The sequence below is a fragment of the Mus caroli genome, unplaced genomic scaffold (assembly GCF_978045245.1).
Source record: "Mus caroli unplaced genomic scaffold, Mus_caroli_1 scaffold_19, whole genome shotgun sequence".
Taxonomy (NCBI): Eukaryota; Metazoa; Chordata; class Mammalia; order Rodentia; family Muridae; genus Mus; species Mus caroli.
In genome coordinates, this window is record NW_028227274.1 from 20435250 (window position 1) to 20451417 (window position 16168).

Here is a 16168-nt window from a genome sequence, read left to right on the forward strand (position 1 = left end):
GTCCATTGGTGAAAGTGGTGTGTTGAAGTCTCCCACTATTATTGTATGAGGTGCAATGTGTGCTTTGAGCTTTACTAAAGTTTCTTTAATGAATGTGGCTGCCTTTGTATTTGGAGCATAGATATTCAGGATTGATAGTTCCTCTTGGAGGATTTTACCTTTGATGAGTATGAAGTGTCCCTCCCTGTCTTTTTTAATGACTTTGGGTTGGAAGTCAATCTTATCAGATATTAGAATGGCTACTCCAGCTTGTTTCTTCATGCCATTTGCTTGGAAAATTGTTTTCCAGCCTTTCATTCTGAGGTAGTGTCTATCTTTTTCTCTGAGATGAGTTTCCTGTAAGCAGCAAAATGTTGGGTCTTGTTTGTGTAGCCAGTTTGTTAGTCTATGTCTTTTTATCGGGGAGTTGAGTCCATTGATATTAAGAGATATTAAGGAAAAGTAATTGTTGTTTCCTGTTATTTTTGTTGTTAAAGTTGGCATTCTGTTCTTGTGGCTGTCTTCTTTTAAGTTTGTTGAGGGATTACCTTCTTGTTGTTTCTAGGGCGTGGTTCCTGTCCTTGTATTGGTTTTTTTCTGTTATTATCCTTTGAAGGGCTGGATTCGTGGAGAGATAATGTGTGAATTTTTTTTTGTCGTGGAATACTTTGGTTTCTCCATCTATGTTAATTGAGAGTTTGGCTGGGTATAGTAGCCTGGGCTGGAATTTGTGTTCTTTTAGTGTCTGTATAACATCCGTCCAGGATCTTCTGGCTTTCATAGTCTCTGGTGAAAAATCTGGTGTAATTCTGATAGGCTTGCCTTTATATGTTACTTGGCCTTTTTCTCTTACTGCTTTTAGTATTCTATCTTTATTTAGAGCATTTGTTGTTCTGATTATAATGTGTCGGGAGGTATTTCTTTTCTGGTCCAGTCTATTTGGAGTTCTGTAGGCTTCTTGTATGTTCATGGGCATCTCTTTCTTTAGATTTGGGAAGTTTTCTTCTATAATTTTGTTGAAGATGTTTGCTGGTCCTTTGAGTTGAAAATCTTCATTCTCATCCACTCCTATTATCCGTAGGTTTGGTTTTCTCATTGTGTCCTGTATTTCTTGGATGTTTTGAGTTAGGATCTTTTTGCATTTTACATTTTCCTTGATTGTTGTGCCGATGTTCTCTATGGAATCTTCTGCACCTGAGATTCTCTCTTCCATCTCTTGTATTCTGTTGCTGATGCTCGTATCTATGTTTCCAGATTTCTTTCCTAGGGTTTCTATCTCCAGTGTTGCCTCATTTTGGGTTTTCTTTATTGTGTCTACTTCCCTTTTTAGGTCTAGTATGGTTTTGTTCATTTCCATCATCTGTTTGGATGTGTTTTCCTGTTTTTCTGTAAGGACTTCTACCTGTTTGATTATGTTATCGTGTTTTTCTTTAAGGATTTGTAACTCTTTAGCAGTGTTCTCCTGCAATTCTTTAAGGGATTTTTGTGCTTCCTCTTTATTGTCTTCTGCCTGTTTAGCAGTGTTCTCCTGCATTTCTTTAAGTGTGTTATTAAAGTCCTTCTTGAAGTCCTCTATCATCATCAGGAGATATGCTTTTAAATCCGTGTCTAGCTTTTCCGGTGTGTTGGGGTGCCCTGGACTGGGCGAAGTGGGGGTGCTGGGTTCTGATGATGGTGAGTGGTCTTGGTTTCTGTTAGTAAGATTATTACGTTTACCTTTCGCCATCTGGTAATCTCTGGGGTTAGTTGTTATTGTTGTCACTGTTTAAAGATTGGAGCAGAAGCTGTGTTCCACTCACCAGCAGTCCCAAAATCCTGAGGCGGGGGTCGTGGGTAGCTGGCGGGTGTCAGGCAACCCTGCGCTCCCGCTACCCAGGCGCTGATCCGGCCGGATGAGGCCTGTGGCCCTACTCAGGCAGGTTTCTGCTTCCCTAACTAATGCAGTCTCAGGTCCCCTGCAATTGGATTGGAGCAGAAGCTGTGCTCCACTCACCAGAAGTCTTAAGATCCTGTGGCGGGTGTTGTGGGCAGTTGGCGAGTGTCAGCAGACCCTGCGCCCCAGCTGCTCAGGTGCTTTTCTGACCGGAAGAGGGTTGTGGCCCTATGTAGGCCGGATTTCTCTCTCCCCAACCAGAGCAGTCTCAGGTCCCGCGTGATTGGACTGGAGCAGAAGCTGTGTTCCACTCACCAGCAGTCCCAAAATCCTGAGGCGGGGGTCGTGGGTAGCTGGCGGGTGTCAGGCAACCCTGCGCTCCCGCTACCCAGGCGCTGATCCGGCCGGATGAGGCCTGTGGCCCTACTCAGGCCGGTTTCTGCTTCCCTAACTAATGCAGTCTCAGGTCCCGCTCAATTGGATTGGAGCAGAAGCTGTGCTCCACTCACCAGAAGTCTTAAGATCCTGTGGAGGGTGTTGTGGGTAGCTGGCGAGTGTCAGCTGACCCTGCGCCCCAGCTGCCCTGGCGCTTTTCTGACCGGAAGAGCGGTTCATTCTTCTTTATCCCTGATCCCCAAGCACCTCTCCTGGGATCCTGTCATTGAAAAATGACCTGCTGGTCCTAGTCATTTTCCCCTTATTTTATTGCATCTTTAAAGAAATAAGTATACCCATGTACCAATGGGGAATGTATTATCCCCAAATGGGATATTAATGCTTCTACATCTAAGGACCACAGGTAAAACTTGATTCTTTGAGGGATCCTATCCATCCTATAGCAACATAGATGATTTTTATTTTTGGGTGGGGAATAAAACATAGAGCAAATTGTTAAATTACCCACTTACTCCGTTAGGCTCAGTTTATATGGCATTTTCTCTTTTCTATCAAAATGAACTCTATCTCATGTTTTATGATATAAACAGTTTACAGTTTTATACTTTCAATACATATATACAATTGATGCCAATATATTAATACTATTTTATATTTACAAAAATGTCACAGTGTAGCACTCTGAAATTTTAATTTTTCTTAACATTTCAAGATCTATCCATGTTGTTGATATATATACTGGAATCTTTATTCTGAACCTTGTATGAGCATCCTACCATGACACTATATCTACATTTCCTTATTTGAACATAAATTGCTGACTGCACAAAGGAACCTGCTGGACAAATTATATATTTTCTTATCACACATACACAAGAGTTTCTCCAAGTATTTGAGATAAATTGCAAAACTGAAACATTTTCAAATTTACTAAGTGTCTAATTTTTCTCCAAATACCAAGTAATGTTTATTTAGGGACAAGTCTTCACTATACATCATCTCTGACAGGGTTTTATTATTTGACTCAGCCTAGCTTAGAACTTGCAGCAATCCTCCTGCCTCATCTTCCTGAAAACTGGGATTTCCAGCATGCTCTTCTATACCCACCATCTGATTAATATTTAAACATATGTGTTTAGTATCATACAGTGGCACAAACTTTAACTATATTGGCATTATGTATAGCTTACAGTATCAATCTGATTATTTCAGAGTTATAATAAAGACTTCATTAAACACTGTGACAGTAGTCATATTTTTATGTTTATTGTACATTAAGTATTTCCTAGAACATATGCATTCATAGAAAAACCTTTCATTTGAGAAATATCTAGATCTAAGATTTGTTCCATTTTTTTTATGAACTCCTTCTCCCACTTAGCATTTATTGCCAAAATCAATGGATTTATTTAGAACAAGAATTTATCATGATAAGAGGATTCTGAAATCAATGAAATGAAAACACTAAAGCACTTCATGGTGCTGCATGCCACTTACCAAGCTTTTTAAAAATCACATGACACAAGAAATCTTGCTTGCTGAACAACAAGGTGTTCACTGCAACCTCCATCCTTAATAACTGGTTAAACAACTACAATTTCTTAGCCTAGTAAACATTCTGAGCGTAGTAAGTATGCATATTTTGTTATAATTGTCATGAAGTTGTTACTGGTAGTAAGATAGTGGTGGTGGTGATTTAATTAACTATATTCCTCACCAAAAAATTATAGATGAAGATTGTCAACCCTGGATTATTAGAAAGTGTTGAATGTAAGGAAAGATAGGAAGACTTGATACATGGATAAATCGTTAAAGAATCATGATTTGCAGTGATTCCAAATCAACAATTACAAGTCAGATTATAAAATACTTCTTTTAAATTGTATCTAAATGTAAGGACAAGAATGGTAGCATGAACAGACTATTAGAAAGGAAAGGGGAGGGGAAGAAAAATCAGGCACTCCTCTCCAGAATAAAGATGGAAGCACATGGCTGTCACACCAGTACTTGGGAGGCCATGCCCAGCCTAGTCTCCATAGCAACATCCTGACTAGTAAAAGCTATTAAGCAAAGGAAGAATAGCTCAGAACTATTTAAGTATTTTTCATGTTAACTAACACAGTCCCCATGTAACTGGAAAGACGAATCTGAGTTTATCCAATAACAAAAGTGAGAGAATTAAAACAACTAGCTAATGGTCACATACCAGGAATTGATGTAGTAAAGATCTGAACCCATTCAGTGAAGATTCAGAAATAACTTCTTAAGGCAGTGAAGGAATCTCAGAGAATGCCATCTGCACCATACAGTTTTGTAAGTGTGTTTTTGGTCTTTGTCATGTTTTTTACTTGTTTAGGTTTGTTCTTCTCTATCTGGCAATTTGCTATTTTACTCAAATCTATTTATCTCACTTACTACTTCTTACAGTGATCTGTGAACTTATATCATATTCCTATTTTACATATGAAGCAACTAGAAAACACCAATTCATTCCCTAGAGTCAGGCAGTTACTAATAAAGCCAGGGTTTTACTCCACACTTCTTTGGCTCTGAAATCCAGAATTGTTTCAAATATAAAAGCTTTCCATTTTGTTTGTCTATAAAAGGGACTGTCTTAGTCAGGGTTTCTATTCCTGGACAAAACATCATGACCAAGAAGCAAGTTGGCGGGGGGGAGGGTTTATTTGGCTTACACTTCCATACTGCTGTTTATCACCAAGGAAATCAGGACTGGAACTCAAGCAGGTCAGGAAGCAGGAACTGATGCAGAGGCCATGGAGGGATGTTCCTTACTGGATTGCTTGCTTTCCCTGGCTTGCTCAGCCTGCTCTCTTATAGAACCCAAGACTGCCAGCCCAGAGATGGTCCCACCCACAAAGGGCCTTTCCCCTTTGATCACTAACTGAGAAAATGCCTTACAGCTGGATCTCATGGAGGCATTCCCTCAACTGAAGATCCTTTCTCTGTGATAACTCCAGCTGTGTGAAGTTGACATAAAACTAGCCAGTACAGGGACTTTACCATTATACTCATAAATAAGTGCATCTCTCAACTTTTATTTGAGAAGCTTCTATTTGAAATAGATGGTGACTAATGCAATGATGATCTATACAACTGGCCAAAGTACAGAGAATAAGAGACTACAGAAATCTCACCATACAGAGAACATATACACCACACACCTCCTCTATCCAAGCTTCAGGGATCATTGTGGATGAGCAAGCAAAAAGAGTGTAGGAGCCAGAGATGATGCCAATGAAACATTATCATCTGGACACAGCAGGCCAGCTGCACATAGGAGCTCGCAGCAGTTACAGAAGCACATACAAAACCCGTCCAAGCCCCAGCCAGGCTAAATCCCAGTGTGGAGAAAGGATTTAGAACACAATCCCAGCCCTAGCCTTGAAGCCAGTGGCAATTGTTAGCTTCTGGAAGAGGGAGAGCCAGTTTTCTCTGAGTATAGCCTTGTTAAATTGTCTCCAGTGGGAGGGCACAAATCTGGGCAGCACAAATTGGTCTTAAAAAAATTAAGACACAATGATAAATGTGTAGAGAATGGGTTATGGTTCTGAGTAAGGGATTGAATATGATCAAAATACAAAATACTCAATTCATTTTAAAAAGAAAAATATTTTGTTTTGACAGAGGACTTTATTTTCTAGCAACATTGATGGTCTTACCTCTTATACCATGTCTTCTCTTGGACAAATACTATCAATTTGTTAATGTCCCCATTGTTTATAGCACCTTACGCTGGAATCCTTTGAACATTCTCCACGAACCTTGCCTCATTTAATTACTGGAGTTGGCATGCAGAGGTTTGGGCAATTTTGAGAATCAAGTGGGAAATTTGCCTAGTGTCTCTTACATTCTGAATTCTCATTGAGCTTGTCAATGCCATAATTACCTTGTTAAGAGCTCAATCACTGGGCTTACTCATGTTTAATGTGCTTTCTGATGTGAACATTGGACATCTTTCTGTGGTCCCTTTATTTCTGGCTTTTTACATTTTCTGTTTGTATAATTCACTTTATGAGTATCTTAAGAATTATTACGGTTACATTGATTAAATCATGTATTGTCACAATTGTTTGATTTTTGAATTCAAAGCACTTTAAATACATGCAATTAGTTAAAAACTTAAAAAGCCTTTCTAGCAGATTTATCCAAGAGAAAAATTGTATGCAGACAAGAGAGGTTTGCTTGAATTCTAATCTTTCTTTCTTTCTTTCTTTCTTTCTTTCTTTCTTTCTTTCTTTCTTTCTTTCTTTTTCGAGACAGGGTTTCTCTGTATAGTCCTGGAACTCACTTTGTAGACCAGGCTGGCCTTGAACTCAGAAATCTGCCTGCCTCTGCCTCCCAAGTGCTGGGATTAAAGATGTGCGCCACCACCGCCTGGCCTCTAATCTTATTTCTTATCTCTAGTCATGAATACAACTTAAAGATTGCACTGATAGAGCTGGAGAGATTGTTGAGCAGTTTAGGATCACTTGTTGTACTTAGGATCCATGATCAGTTCCAAGCACCCACCTGGTGGTTTACTGCCACTGGTAATTACAGGTTCAGGGAATCTGAATTCCTCTTCCAGTGTTCTTAGGACCCCTGTGCATATACATTCATGACAGTACATGGTGCACATACATGCTTGCCAGCAATCCGTCATATACATAAAAAAATCTACATGTTTTTTTAAGCTACCCTGTTCCAATTCTCAATTCTAATGAGCTACTTTAAGAATTGTTAGAAATCTATGAAAGTCCATTTTCACAAGCACATACATTTATGTGACAAAACAGTAGAAGATAGGATAATCTTTCTATAAATTTTTATGTAGATTTATAATAACATCTTTCTCATTTTGTTGGAAAATCATCAAATGAGCCTATCTAATGTTACCTTGTTTTATTATGGAAGACCCTATAGATATAACAATATAAATAAAATTGTTTTGTTCTAAGCAATAAATAAATAAACAAGGACTCTGGAAGCCTATGTACATTAGCCACAACACAGACTTTGATGCCATTTTTTAGTCTTACGTGTGTACTTTTAGCGATTTCTATATAATTGTGAATACTTTGTGATTTTAAGGGAAGTCTCTTTGTTAGAATATATAAATTGAACAAAATCAGGTTTCAGTATGACATTATATAAATGTATAATTTATATATCTATAGTTTACATTGTATATATTTATATTCATCCTATATTAGCTATAGCCTCCAAGGATTCTGCCCCTCTGGCTGACTTCCTGTGCACTTCACAGCCATCCTTCCACTTTCAGTATTTTTTTTAAGAGTCTACACGAGAAACACCAATCGATATTTGTGTTCTTTTTTTATTATTATTAGATATTTTTTTCATTTCAAATGCTATTCACAAAGTCCCCTATACCCTCCCCCCACCCTGCTCCCCAATCCACCCACTCCCGCTTCCTGGCCCTGGCATTCCCCCATACTGGGGCATATGATCTTCGCAAGACCAAATGCCTCTCCTCCCATTGATGGCTGACTAGGCCATCCTCTGCTACAAATGCAACTAGAGACACAGCTCTGGGAGATACTGGTTAGTTCATATTGTTGTTCCTCCTATAGGGTTGCAGACCCCTTTAGCTCCTTGGGTAGTTTCTCTAGCTCCTTCATTAAGGGCCCTGTGTTCCATCCAATAGATAACTGTGAGTCTGGCTGATTTTGTTTAACATGGTGATTTCTAGTTCTATCCATTTACCTAAGAAGAACACGACTTTCTGGTTTTATTTTTCTTTTATTATTATCTAATAACATGAGATTTATTAGATATTTGCAATTGTGGACACACTCTATTTTTCCTTTTTTCTCCTGGATATTTTCTTTATTTACATTTCAATGGTTATCCCCTTTCCAGATCCCCCCACCCCCCCAGTCCCGGAAACCTCCTATCTCATCCCACCTCCCCCTGCTTCTATGAGGATATTCCTCCACCCACCCACCCACTCTTGCCTCCTCTCCTTCAATTCCCCCCTCACTGTGGCATCTATTGAGCCTTCATAGGACCAAGGACCTCTACTCCCATTGATGCCTGACAGGACCATCCTCTGCCACATATGCAGCTGGAGTCATGGGTCCCTCCATACGTACTCCTTGGTTGGTGGCTAAGTCCCTGGGAGCTATGGGGGTTCTTGTTGATTGATATTGTTGACCTTCCTATAGGGTTTCAAACCCCTTCAGCTCCTTCAGTCCTTTCTTTAACTCCTTCATTAGACAACCACACTCAGTCCAATAGTTGGCTGCAAGCATCTGCCTCTGTATTTGTAAGGCTCTGCAGGGCCTATAAGGAGACAGCCATATCAGGATCCTTTCAGCAAGAATTTCTTGACATCCACAATAGTTTTTGGTTTTGGTAACTGTATATAGAATGAATCCCCAGGTGGGACAGTTTCTGGATGGCCTTTTCTTCAGTCTCTGTTGTAAACTTTGTCTACATATTTGCTCCTGAGAGTATTTTGTTCCCCTTTCTAAGAAGGACCTGGGGGGAATCACCATCCCTGACATCAAGTTGTATTACAGAGCAATCGTGATAAAAAAACAAAACAAAACAAAAAACCTGTATGATATTGGTACAGAAATAGGCATGAAGAACAATGAAATAGAATTGAAGACCCAGGAATGAACCCAAACACCTATGATCACTTGATATTTGACAAAAGAGCTAAATCATCTGCTGGAATGATGACAGCATTTTTAAGAAATGGTGCTGATTCAACTGGTAGTCAGCATGTAGAAAAATGCAAATAAACCCATACTCATCTCCTCGTACAAAGCTCAAGTCTAAGTGATTCAAGGACTTCCACATAAAACCAGATACAATGAAACTTATAGAGGAGAAAGTGGGGTATATCCTTGAACACATGGGCAGAGGAGAAAATTTCCTGAACAGAGCACCAATGGCTTTTGCTCTAAGATCAAGAATCAACAATGGGACCTCATAAAATTGCAAAGCTTCTGTAAGACAAAGGACACTGTTAATAGGATAAAAAGGCAACCAACAGATTGGGAAAAGGTCTTTACTAATTCTACATCTGATATAGGGCTAGTATCCAACATATACAAAGAACTCAAGAGTTTAGACTCCAGAGAATCAAATGACCCTATTAAAAAATGGAGTACAGAACTAAACAAAGAATTTTCAACTGAGGAATATTGAATGGTCGAGAAGCATCTACAGAAATGTTCAGCATCCTTAGTCATCAGAGAAATGCAAATGAAAGCAACCCTCAGATTCCACCTTACACCAGTCAGAATGGCTAAGATGAACAACTCAGGTGATAGGAGATGCTGGCAAGGATGTGGAGAAAGAGGAACACTCCTCCATTGCTGATGGGATTGCAAGCTGGTGCAACCACTCTGGAAATCAGTTTGGAAGTTCCTTAGATAATTGGACCCAGCTATACCACTCCTGGGCATATACTCAAAAGATGCTCCAATGTATAACAAGGACACATGCTCCACTATGTTCATAGCAGCCTGATTTATAATAGCCAGAAGCTAGAAAGAACCCAGATGTCCTTCAACTGAATAATGGACACAGAAAATGTGGTACATTTACACAACAGAGTACTACTTAGCCATTAAACAACGAATTCATGAAATTCTTAGGCAAATGGATGGAACTAGAAAATATCATCCTGAGTGAAGTAACCCAGTCACAAAAGAACACACATGGTGTGCACTCACTGATAAGTAGATATTAGCCCCAAAGCTCTGACTACCCAAGATACAATTCACAGACCACTCCAACTCAAGAAGAAGGAAGACCAAAGTGTGGGTGCTTGGGTCCTTCTTTGAAAGGGGAACAAAATACTCACAGGAGAAAATATGGAGATTTTGTGTTTTATAATGGCCGAATGACTCTCCTTTGTGTGCATGTACGACATTTCCATTATCTACCCATTCATCTAGAGACACCTAGGGCAAGCCTGTGATTTGGCTATTTTGACTGAATACTACTGTAAAACAAACAAACAAACAAACAAACAAACAAACAAACAAACATGTGTTTCCCTGTATCTCTATTGTTTACTACCTGAATTCCTTTCACTATAAGCACAGGACTGGCATTACCAGATCATAGGGTAGTTATATTATAATTTATATTATTGTAATTTTATTACATCTTTTATTTTTGAGGTTATAACATAATTGCATCATCCCCCCTTTCATTTCTTCCTTTAGAACCTTCCTATATATACCTCCTGTTCTTTTTGAAATTCATGACCTCTTTTTTCATTTGTTGTTGTTAAGCATAAAGTTTTCAGTTTTTAATACATTTTGAGGATTGCTTTTATTTAGTGTGTGTGTGTGGTCAGGGATTTGAGTCCAAAGGCTAGAGAAGGGCACTGTTCATCTGGAGCTGAAGTTGTAGGTGGTTGTGAGCTACTTGACATTGATGCTTAGAACTCAGTTCTTAACCACTGAGCTCTTTCTCCAGTCCTCATTTTGCTTTTCTTTTTTAATTTTCTATATTGATTTTTCTCAGTGTGTATACTAATTTAAAGTCCCATCAATAGCAGTTAAGCATTCCCTTTTCCTTGTATCACTGCTAACACCTTCTTTTCTAGGTAACAGACATTTTAACCAATGTGAGATAGACTGTCAATGTCCTTTTGACACTCATTTGTCTAACAACCAAGATATTTTGTATTGATTTGTAAAGTGCCAGTCACATCAAAATTAGAATTGCTTTGTTTTTCAGAGGTAGAAAAAGCAATCCCAAAACTCATATAGAAGAACAAAAGTTTCCTTTCCCAAACAACCAAAATAACCTTAAAGAGAAAGAAAAAAAAAAAAAAGAAAGAAAGAAAAACATGATGAAGAAATGCTAAGGGTACCCTATGCCTGAACTAAAGTTATATCACAGATCTATTGTACAAAGACACTCCAGTACTTTCACCAGTAGTATTAACTAGGGAGATAGTATAGAGAGCTCAGAAATAAGACCATATGCAATATCCACCTGATTATTTCAAAAGATAAAAAATATATGGCTTGGTAAAAAGACTATCTCTTTAAAGAGAATGATGGCAGCTGTTGAGAGGTCCAGACAGGAGGATTTGAGTTCAGGCTAGCCTGAACAATATAAGGAAACCTTGTTTAAAGCAGCGACAACAGCCGGGCGTGGTGGCACACGCCTTTAATCCCAGCATTCCGGACACAGAGGCAGGCGGATTTCTGAGTTTGTGGTCAGCGTGGTCTACAGAGTGAGTTCCAGGACAGCCAAGGCTACACAGAGAACCCTCGAAAAACCAAAAGAAACAAACAAACAAACAAAAAAAACCAAACAAACAAACAACAAAAAAAAACCCAAAACAACAACCAAAAAAAAAAAAAAAAAAACCCAGCAACAATGAGAAGCATTCTGAGCCTGCTCCTAGAGGATTTGCAGGGGTGGCTGCTGTGTCTCATGTGCATCAGTAGGTGGCAGAGAGGAGAGAGGTTAAATCTATGCTCAGAGCTCTGACCTGTGAAAATGACTAGTAGCCTAAAATTCCCCCCAAAAGAAAAGTGGGCCTGAAACTCCCACAGATCCAACACCACTCAGGCTCCCAAGGGCTCCCAAGGCAGAGAGGAAGCTGGAGACTAGAAGAACCCCATCCGACACTGTGGGCCTCAGGTGAGAGTGAGCCCTAGACAGATGACCCTTGACCCTCACAAGGAGACACTCTGGTGAGCCCTGCCAAGGAGTGAGCCTGAGACAACTACCAGACTGGCACTGCCCAGGCCTGGGAAGAGGGGAGCAGATCACACCTAGATGACCTCTGCCAAAGCAGGGAATAACACTCCTGAGACCACTCCTAAAATGACCCCAGACACTCAGAGACCATGGGTACCACTAAGAGGAGTAAGTAGTGAAGAAATGGAAAGAAAGAGAAAGAGAAGGATGTGGGCATAATGAAGAGAGGTAGAACTGGAAATTCAAGGGTAATGGTGATCAGCCACCTGGGACCATGATGGGGTCTTGGCCTGTGTTAGTGGCCTTGTAGCAGTAGGGAACTGTTACCATAGAAGGCCAGGTGAATGGTCGCTGGCCTGGGCTGCCACCGGGGGAGATGTAGATGTCTAAGAGTTGTGCAGAGTTGGCCACATTCCTCACCTAGTCATTGTGGAAGAGCTGGCTCTGGGTACATGAGAGCCGGAGATCTGACCCTACTCCTTGCTGGCTACAGTACTTGGGAAAGTGAGCTCCATACATTGTGGGCATTGCAGGTGAGCTTGCCCCAAGGATATGAGCATGGGAAAACTGGCCTGGTCATTCATCTCTCATGCAGTGGTGTGGAGAGACACCCTTCTCCTCTCTTGCTCTTCACCACCTATGGGAGGTGCAAGACCTGGCCCTGGGATCATGAGGGCAGAAAAGCTGTCCCTGCCTCTCACTAGCTGCAGCACGTGGGAGAGCAGGCCCTGCACCTCACCCATCTGACCCTGGTGACATGGGCATGGGTGAGCCAGCCCCTAGGGCTTGAGCATGGGAGAGATGGCCACTTGTCTGCCCTGTGGTGACATGAGCAAGGATAAGATGTCACCAGCAGCAGACAGGCCAAACAGGGTTATGAGAGCAGGAGAGCTGACTCTGTCTCATCAGGGTAGCACAGTAAGCCTGACCCTGATTGGGGGGGGGGGCACCTGAGTGAGGCACCCCGGAGGGTGTGGGAACAGGAGAGCTGACCCTGCCTCGTGTCTGTTGGGCAGTGTCAGGGATGAGGAAGGGTTGCCCTCTTCCCCTTCCTTGTCCCTTTTCTCTTATGGCAGGCAGGAGAGCTGGCCCCAGGGTCATGACAGTGGAAGAACTGGCCTTTGCTGGCTGCAACACTCAAGAGAGCAGGCCTTACACCTCACCCAACCAGCAGGGTAGAGCTGACCCTGGTGAGGAGGTTGCTAGTGAGCTGGCCCTTGAGGACATGAGAGCAGGAGGACTGACCAGATATCATTCAGACCCAGATCCAGGGATTTGAATTGGCCCATTGATGAATGGCTGAGTGCATGAAGGGGCTGTTTCCACAAATCCAAAGCCGCAGGATCTCCATGATGCAGGCCAACAACAGGTTATCTGAGAGGAGTCCCAGTGAGGTTCCAGTTTTGACTGAGTAGCAGAAGCCACAGGCCTCACAGAACAACTTGTCATTGCAGTGTACATTTGCAAGCAAAGGTATGTGGTTAATACTGTACATTGTGGGACATACTGTGACACACTACAGCTTCCACAGTGAGATTTTTTTTTTTGTCTCTGGGGAGAGGTTGCTTGCAAGGATAGAGGGCATGTATGGGTGTGTATGGGGATATGAGGGTGGATGACGTGAAATTCACTAAGAACCAATAAACAGTTTCAAAAACAGTGATGCTGAGAAAAACTGGATATCTCAGTACAGAAAATGAACCTATTTTCCTACCCCTCAGCCTGCACAAAAATCGACTTAAACCAAGTCAAAGTCCTACAGCTTGGAGACTAACTGACTCTGGTCTCTGACACTGATATGAAATTGTCATCTGCAATGTTTGGTTATCTCCCAATTAAGTAACAAAAATCACATATACAAAAATCTCCTAAGATTTTAAGTAATCTTATAAATTTTGTGGTGTGCCACAAGGTATACAAGTATATAAGGAAGAAATTGGGGACTTTAAGACATTAGCATATTAAATAACCTTCTAAGCAGGATTTTGATCTTTAGGAAATAATGGAAAAAAACAAAACCTGGGGATTACCTTCTGCCAAGAAAAAAACAAAACAGTTGCTTAGCACACAGGATGGGAGGAAAATGTTTTTCAGTCATTCATCTTACAGAGGATTAATACCTACAATATATAAAGAGTGTGTAATATTCAACAACAAAGAACATACCATCCATAAATAAGTGGGAGGATGAATTGTACTTTGTCATTTAATTCCATTTGCTTCACAAAAATAAGTGTGGACAAGCACAGGAAGTCTACAAGGACATGAAGGCACATCCTTAACTTCATACTAGAGGATCTATGGAGCATACCTGAGAATGGATGGGCATAAATAAGACATTGGTTGGTTTCACCATTCTCACGGGACAATGAGGAGGATCATGAGATTAGGTTAGACCAGGCAGCATGCATGGGCTGGTCCGAAGCCCCCAGCACATACATAGCAGAGGACTGCCTGGCCTGGTCTCAGTGGAAAAAGATGAACCTAATCCTTTAGAGACTTGAGGCCTCAGGGATCTCAGGATGCAAGCGTTCAGGGGAGCACTCTATTGGTGGCAAGGGGGAGGGGGACAGATGGGAAAATTTGACTGTGGGTTAGATTTATTCTGATAAGAGTTTTGTTTTTGTTTTCTCTGTCTTTCTTTCTTTCTTTCTTTCTTTCTTTCTTTCTTTCTTTCTTTCTTTCTTTCTTTCTTTCTTTTTCTATAGGCCTCTAGGAGGGCATAGCTCTAATTAGAGGTATAGAGGTATAGTTTGTATAGTTTGTTCTAAAGAGGATAGATTGATCTGATGGCCTGTTCAAACTTGCCTTTCTTTATTATTAATTATTTTATTTATTTACATTCCAACCATTACACTCCTCCTGGTTCCCCATTCCACGGTTCCCCATCCCAGTCCCCCATGCTTCCAATAGGATGCTCCTCCACCCTTCCCATATTCCCCCCCCCCCCCATCCCCGAGGCCTCAAGCCTCTGGAGGATTAGGTACATCTCCTCCCACTGAGGCCACATTAGGCAGTGTTCTGCTATATATGTGCTGGGGGCCTCCGGCCAGCCCACATATGCTTCCTGGTTGTTTGGTAGCTTTGTCCCAGGGGTCTGGGTTAGTTGAAATTGCTGGTCTTCCTATGTGGTCTCTAACCCTTTCAGCTCCTTCAATCCTTCCCCTAATTCCTCCATAGGAGTCCCAACTTCAGTCCAATGGTTGGGTGTAAGTATCTGTGTTTGTCTCAGTCAGCTGCTGATAGGGCCTCTCAGAGGACAGCCATGCCAGGCTCCTGTCTGTAAGCACTCCATAGCATCAGTAGTGCCAGGCATTGGTGTGCCCCCGTCCCCCAATGAGATTGATACCAGTTGTTCTGTTCACTGGACAGCCTTTCCTGCAGTTTCCTCTCCATTTTTGTCTCTGTTGTTCTTTTAGACAGGAACAATTCTGGAACAGAAATGTTGACTGTGGGTTAGTAACTCTGTTTCTCCACGTGGGGCCCTGTCCATCTACTAGAGTTGGACTATGAGTTCCCTTTCCCCACTGTCGGGCACTTTGGCCAAGATCACCCCCATTGAGTCCTGGAAGTCTCTCACATTCCAGGTCTCTGGGACTTTCTAGAGAGTTTCCCCACCTCCCTAACTCTAGAGGCTCCACATTTCCATTCATTCTCCTGGTCCTCTGGGCTTCTCTACTGTTTCCCCGCATACCTCATCCTGTTTCCCTTTCTCCTTCCTTCCTCCTCCTCCCAAATAAGGTCCTTCCCTCTCTTTGCCTCTCATGATAACTCTGTTCCCCTTCTAAGTGGAATTGAAACATCTTCACTTGGGACTTCCCTCTTATTAAAATTCTTGAGGTCTGTGAGTTATATCCTGGGTATGATGTACTTTTTGGCTAATAACCACTTAACAATGAATCCATACCTTGCATATCTTTTTAGGTCTGGGTTACCTCACTCAAGGTAATATTAAAATATTATATAGTTCCATCCTTTTGCCTGCAAAATTCATGATGTGCTCATTTAATTTTTTTAATTGAGTATTTTATTTATTTACACTTCAAATGTTATCCTATTTCCTGGTTTTGAAAGAAAGATGAAATTTCAAGACCTGTAAGTCAAATAAAGTACTTAGAAATTGCTGGTTGTTTGTGAGCCTGAAGGCTGCCTGGGGCTGAGAACAAAGAAAAACAAACCTGGGCGTGCCCCATAGTTAAAACATTCCTGGAA

General features: G+C 41.2%; 1 non-coding gene across 1 annotated transcript; it reads left to right on the forward strand.

Moving 5' to 3' along the window:
• Positions 1–11646: 11646 nt before the first annotated feature.
• LOC115029910 (small nucleolar RNA SNORA17) lies at positions 11647–11772 on the forward strand. Its single transcript, XR_003835486.1, has one exon. It is a non-coding gene; the product is annotated as a small nucleolar RNA SNORA17 (small nucleolar RNA).
• Positions 11773–16168: the final 4396 nt, after the last annotated feature.